A 7503-nucleotide genomic window follows, 5' to 3' on the forward strand; every position below is an offset into this window, starting at 1 on the left:
ATTAAGCTAATGTTTATGCTTGCACATAATCCCACACTTTCAAGGCAACACTTAAAATATTCAGAAGAGCTTCATAAGAGGGAGTAGTTTAATTCTGCTGTTGACTCAGAGCCATTGTTCTTCACAGTTACAGCCCCTCTGGCATAGGCTACATATGGTCACTTGTTTTCTCAGTGTACAGAGTGATAATGCATTAACATTCTGGCTGGTGGTAGAGGATACGCTGTGTTTTAGAGAAATAGATCAGGGAGGGTGTGCTGCCTCTTGGGCGGAAAGGAGGACAAAATCAACGTGGGAGAGCCTGCAGATTGCCTCAGAATAATCCCCGCGGCTTTAACGATGGTGACTGACCTAGGAGCCTGGGTTTCAAATATTGGCTGCCTTCGGGTAGGACTTAATACTGACAAGGGTGTTGGGGCGCCTGGGTGGCTCAGTCGTTAGGCGTCTACCTTCAGCTCAGGTCACGATCCCGGTATCCTGGGATCGAGCCCCGCATCGGGCTCTCTGCTCCGCGGGGAGCCTGCTTCTCCCTCTCCCACTCCCCCTGCTGTGTTCCTTCTCTCGCTATCTCTCTCTGTCAAATAAATCTTTAAAAAAATAAAAAAAATAAAAGTTTTTATAACAGAATTGTTGAGATAACACATTTCTAAAATTCTCTACATTTTCGGAGTGCCTGGGTGGCTCAGTCGTTAGGCGTCTGCCTTCAGCTCGGGTCATGATCCCAGCGTCCTGGGATCGAGCCCCGCATCGGGCTCCCTGCTCGGCGGGAGGCCTGCTTCTCCCTCTCCCACTCCCCCTGCTTGTGTTCCTGCTCTCGCTGTGTCTCTCTCTGTCAAATAAATAAATAATCTTTAAAAAAAAAAAATACTGACAAGGGTGGTCTTTGGAGACAACTATGGATCGCAGCCATGGAAGGAGATTTTGCCTGCTTCTTCTCTGATGCCATTCAGAAATGCCATTCTGGAGCCTTTGGTTGCCTCTTGCAACACACATTTTATGACCTCACATTTGCTCTGATCATTCTATGCAAGCCATAGGTTAAAGTGGAGTTTTGGGCTGGTAACTGATGGACTCAGAGGTCCGTTAGAAGTACTTAAGTAGTTTCTTGGAGCATGATTTAAGTAGTTTCTTAGGGACTTTGGCCAGGGTTTAGTGAACATGACTTTTCTTTTACCTTTTACAGTTTCCTTTGGCGTATATGAAATGAAGAAAAAGGGCCAAGGGACATATTGTATCTATTCTTATATCATGAAAGATGTCACCTTTCATCTAATTTTATTCTAAGTGGAATTGTATCCCAAGAGACATTTCTAGTAAAGCAGGCCCCGAGGGCTTCTCCTTACCTTTCCCAGCTAATCTGGTTTACATCTATGATTGTGAATAAAACAAAACAAAAGAAAACCACCAGCAGCACCAGAGGGAGCCACTTACACAGTTTTGTCTCAAGCAAAGCTAACAAGAAGGGTTGAAATGCAGAAATATTAAGATTTTTATTGTATTTTCTAAAAAAGAATGGTAGACAAGTTGTTGATATGTAAAATGTGTTAGCAGCAATTCCAAATTATGGGACTAGTAGCAACCACTTCATTTCTCCCACTTGAAATATTTGTGAATGGTAATTGCCTGGCTGCAATCCAGAAAGTAAATCATATTTCAAAATGTAAAATTGTATTTGGAGCAAGAGGTATTTTCTCTGGTCCTGTCATTGTCCCTTTGCAGAATACTATTAGCAAGTTTTTGTGTTTGAAACTTATGCCAGTTTACTGTTTTTGTAATGTAAATGATGCTACCAAAAATAAAGATGAAGAATAAAACTCTTTAGAGGCACGTGCCAGTGCTCAAACATATTCTCTTTCCCTTCTCTCTGTCTCTGTTACACACACATACATGCACACACACACGTACATATTTGCACTAGTCTTTGTCGTAAGTCAGTAGAGGAAACATTGCTGTAGGGACATCAGGTACGCTTTTCTTTGGGTCCCTCGCAGGAAAGAGAACATCAGTAACACCTAAATAAAAATAGGCACATGTCTTTATTAGCACACTGACCTTTTTCATGAAGAAACAGTCAAATGCATACAGTCCTGGGGATACTCTCTTAATTACCACTCCGACAGAATATTTCAGGGAAACGTGTTGATTCCAACAGTCTGTTCTTGGAAGGGAGGTTTCTAGGTCTTCAGTTGTTTTACATTTGCTAGTTGTATCTCAAATCATAAAAACACTGGAAAGGCAGAATGGCTATAGTTCTTCAAACAAAAGTTCTTTATTCTTAATACTCCTCAGTCCCCCAGCTCTGATAGAATCAGGTAAATCTCATTGTACACAATCACAAGAAAGAATGTTCTATAAAATAAAATGATCTCCACTGGCTCATGTAATGGCACTTCATTGACCTGATTACAATAAAGTCTGCAGTGCATAATGTCGGCAAGGAATGCTTTTTTAGGTTTCTGTCTGTGACAGTCATTCTCTTCAAGAAAGTACTTGATTATTTGTGGTTTGTGCTACAGATGGAAAGGAGAAAATGAGAGTGAAGATTAGTTGCACTTGACTCTGGCAGTATTTGTCTTTCTTTCTTTATAGCAGTCTTTCATTCTTTTCCTGCATTGCCACCCAGCCAAACTGCTCCCCTGACAAACTGCCTGTATCTAATCTATTTGTGAGGAAAGTGGTTATGGGAGGGGATTCAGGGGCATGCAAGATGACTGATCAAATGTCCTGCCCATGGGACTTCAGGTATACAAATTTGCCTCATGAGGCAAAGGAGCATATATTGTTTATTTTTTGGTGTTTTATCTTTCTATTTATTCATCCATCCATGCATCTGTCTATTTAAATTTTTAATATAGTACTTCTCCGTGCAGAAAAAGGTACCATTATTGAGGAATGGATCCCCAGGAGTTTTGCTAACTGCCAGAAGTCTGGCAGGCATTGATTAGCACTTCTTCAGGGAGCCTTGGTCCCCAGATGTCTAGAGAAGTGCTGTGCTGGGACAGTGGGTCAACTGGGAAGCTCTGTACCTAAGGATATCAGTTGATCTGTCCATCCCATGGGCAAGAAGGTAGAAAAATACCTCTTCTCCCTGGGAAGAAGATGAGGGAGAAAGCAATCGTGGTGGTGGTGTGGTAGGCTACCATCAAAGGCATGGAGGGGTTGGCATGAGCTTTGCACAGAGAGGGTGCCCCCAAAGGGCCTCGGTGGCATATCCATACTTCGTTTGCATTGCAATATGGCATATTTAAGCAGGAAGCCCAGAGAGGAGAGGGGCCTGTAGGACCCGAAATGGTCATTCTCATACTGTTGTCCCCAAGCTGTGTCTGGCAGCAACATGGTAACTGTGTCACTGGCTTAAACCAGAGGGGAATGCCTGAACATTGATTTGAGTTTGAGAAAGGAGATAGTATAGACTACTGTTGTAGTTCATTTGGGCTGCTATGACAAAAATACCATAGGGGGGCAACTGAACAACATTTTTTTTCCCCCTCATACTTATGAAGGCTGTAAGCCCAAAATTAAGGTACTAGCAGATTTGGTGTCTGGGGAGATCCTACTTCCTGGTTCATAGACAGTCATCTTCTTGCTGTGTCTTCACATGGCAGAAAGGGGAAGAGACCTCCTTGAGGTCTCTTTTATAAAGGCACGAATTTCACTCATGAGGGCTCCTCCCAATGTTTCCACCTCCAAATATCATCACATTGGGAATTAGGTTTCAACATATGAATTGGGGTGGGGGACCCACAAACATTCAGTTTTTATCAGTACTCTTATTGGTAGTACTCAAGAAGCTAGGCAAGGGCAGGGGACGGGATGAATAGAAGATCCAGTCCCCTGTCCAGGAATGATGAAGTGGCTATACTTGAACTGGACTAGAGAAGGAGCAATCCCCAGGCAGCTAGGATACCAATGAATTTAAGGGATCAGTGGTCCTTTCTTTGTAATCTTCCCAGAATTACCACTATATTTTGGTTAGCAGAGGACACATGGAGGCTTAATCTGCCTCCTCAAAGGAAATCAGGAGCTTTAGATAAGAAATTAGAAGAACATTGTGTACTGTGTGACTTCTCCATGATTAGTTCTGTCTTCCCCTCTTTATTTTCCCCTTGTGATTAAAAGTAAAACCCTTGAAGGGAAAAAGACCTGAATATTTATGCCTTTAGGGGGAGCAAGGGAGGAAGATTTAGGGAGCAACATCTCACACTGAAGTCAGATTTGTTGGAACAGGACCACAAAAGGTGGAGTGAGCAGTGTTGAGAAGGCTGAAGGTGTAGGACCTAAAAAGATAAATAATGAGAATCAGTCTGCCATGGGAATGGATCCTGGGACAGAGCAGTGGAGAGGCCCTAAGACCCGCATATAAAAAAGCTCTATCAAAGAAGTCCACCTGGAACCCCTAAAAAATAAATTGAAATAAGATCTCAAATAAGGTGCAGAAGAAGACCAGCAGCACTGAAGGAGGAAACTGCAAAGTGAGCAAAACTTTTCCTTGGTCTTTGGCTCAATGTTTTTCAAGCAAAGTCAGAACATTTGGAGCACCTTGAGAACCACATTTGTTTTTCAAGCTAATTGCGATTAAAGGGTGATTTCAAATACTTAGATTTAACATTCCTCTAAATAATTATAGTAACTCAATGGTATATGGTTAAATTCTGGACCTTCAAGCAATGCTTTCAGTGAAACCTCCTTTGTCAACTGCAAAATAGGCAAATTTATAGCTCCCTATTATACAGGGATTGCTATTTAAATCTAATGAGATGGCAGGGTTGGGAGGGGTGATTATTTGAGGCCATTGGCAGGCATTATATCTCTTTCTCTGATTCTTATTTTTTTTTTAGTCCTCAACAAGTAATTTAGCAGTATGGAGACAAATCTTGCTTGTTTCTGGAAGAAGGATGGAAAAGAACTTGATGTAGGGGATAGTGCACAGGACTTAAAGTTGGATGATGTGCATATAAATTCTAACTTTGCCATTTGTTGATGATTGGTGGAAGCTGCTTAACCTGGCTGAGTCTCAGTGTTTTTACCTATAAAATGGGAAACATATCCTTGCCTGTTTTGTAGCATAGTTGAATCGAATGAGTCAGATTCAGAATCTGAAGAGGGATTTTATATACTACTAAGCTCTATATGAATATAGGATGCTGTTGAATATGACAGAGCGGAAGGCACCATCCTATAGAGGAGTCAGGAAGTGGAGGGAATCAGAGCATAGGTCTTTTAGTAAGAAGAGCCTATATATGAATCCAAGCTTTACCATCAAATTATTTAGCCTCTCTATGCTCCGGTTTCCTTATTTATAAAGGAAGATAAGGATAGCTCTCCCTTTGGGCCTATTGTAAAGTAATGAAGAATAAAGGAGAATGTACATAAAGTGCTTGGTACAGAGCCTGACACATAAGGGTGCATAAATAAAATAAATATTAGCTATTACTAGGTGTGATTTTTGTGGTTGACTCCACTGAATTTATTTATCTTGGAAATAATAAACCCATGAACCCCACAGAAAGGAATCCTGTAGTTCAAACACTGTATTTCTATATCATATTCACATCAATTTATCTAAGTAATTTATCTAATTTATCTAGGTTTGAAATACCAAAGGACTGAAATCTGTATATTTTACAGCTAACAATGTATAGGAAGTACATTAATTTTTTTTTTCACTTGGGTGATTTGGTGACCCAGAATTTAGCATTGCATCATTGGGATCTATCTATTATCTATTTAGTTTGGTGGATTGCTGCATCCTTCAGCACTCATCTCTTGTGTCACATGGTCATCAGGAGGATGAATGAACATCTGTTTGACCACAATGAAAGAATCCTCAGAACACCTCTTGCCCATGCTATGGCCCCAACCATGTTTACTAACGTTGTGAGGCAACAAAATCCAGTGGTTCACAGATGGTTTACAGAAGAGAAGGGCAAGAAGTGTGTCTTTTTTCTCTTTGTCTCTCTTTATCTACTCTCTGCTATTATCTACTTTTTATTTTTCTTTTCTATTCTTTACTTGGCCCTGTCCACATTTTCCCCATCCTTTCTCCTTTTCCCTTTATTATTATCATAGATAATTTTCTTTCAAGGACTATTGTAAATATGATTTATACATTTTGAATACCTATAATTGTTTGCCAATTAGTTTTTTTTTTCCTTATGGTTGCTCATGTCTCTGACAGGCTTGCAAGCAAATACTTAGAAGTGTAATGAATGTAAAATTTATTTTTTACCCTATCTTTGTTGACCACTCCTAATTCCCAGCCTCTGCAGTTATTTCTCGAAGCTAATGTAAATGGAGCAGTAGCTAGAGCTGTAGCTAATAGTAAAATCCCACCTTACTTCCTGACAGTGCAAGGACATGAAATAGGTTCATAAAGAGTTCTGGAATTAGGGGATGCAACAAGGTAGTGATAATTTGACTTTTGGTTGGCTTCTGAGGTCCCATTCTTATTTTGCTGTTCTCCAGTTGGTAAATGGATATCTGCCAGGTTCCTTGTAAGTAGATACTTTAACAGGGCATGTGCCCCTGAGCCTTACCTGAGAGACTGAGGTCCTGCTACCTGCTCTCAGCATGCTTCAAGCTAACCCTTCATCTTTGTGATGGTACATGCTTCTTACTTCCTTGTCACCATGTCTGCCCTAGCACTGGATATTTTATTGGCCTTGATTCCTTCCCCAGCCCTGTGCCATGCCCAAGGCTGCACTCTCAAATGTCATTCTGAGCTTTTGCAGCCCATTGTCATCTGTTTCTGTTACTCTATCCAGCCTCCATGAAAGGGAGGCACTGTGGTCCAAATGTTTGTGTCTCCCCACTCCCACATTTGTATGTTGAAATCCCAGTGCCCAGTGTGATGGTATTAGGAAGTGGGGTCTTTGGGAAATGATTAAGTCATGAATGTGGAGCCCCCAGGAATGGGAGTGGTGACTTTATGAGTCCCCAGAGAGTTCCCTTGCTCCTTCCTCCATGTGAGGATACAAGGAGAAGTCTGTGACTTGGAAGAGGGGCTTCACTGAACCAATCTGGCACACTGATTTCAGATTTCCAGTCTCCAGACTGAGAAATTTCTGTTGTTTTTAAACTACCCAGTCTGTGGTATTTTGTTATAATAGCCTGAATAGACTAAGACAGGAGGACTTGTAGTTTTTTTTTGTTCTGTATTCCAAGTATCAAGCAGACTAAGAGTTTAGCCCTGGTGGGTTCTCAGTAAATGTTTGAAAGACTGTTGGACCACTCTGATGCCTCCCCCAGTGGTTTGTTGACATGTTACTGGAAGACTTTCTTTCAACCTCTGATAGTGGGTTTCCATGGACAGTGTAGTAAATGCTGTGTTTGATAAGTGCAAGTGATGATAAGTGATAATGTGACAGGGAGGGGCACTTGAATTCAGTCTCTAAAGAAAAGTAGGAGTTTACCAGTTACTGGGGTCCTGAAATAGGGTATTAAGATAAGTAAAAGCATGGCTTTTTCTAGATCTGTAAGTAGTATGGCATGACAGTGTTTTTT

The sequence above is a fragment of the Leptonychotes weddellii genome, chromosome 1, assembly GCF_054177405.1.
Source record: "Leptonychotes weddellii isolate Sample4059 chromosome 1, ASM5417740v2, whole genome shotgun sequence".
NCBI lineage: Eukaryota > Metazoa > Chordata > Mammalia > Carnivora > Phocidae > Leptonychotes > Leptonychotes weddellii.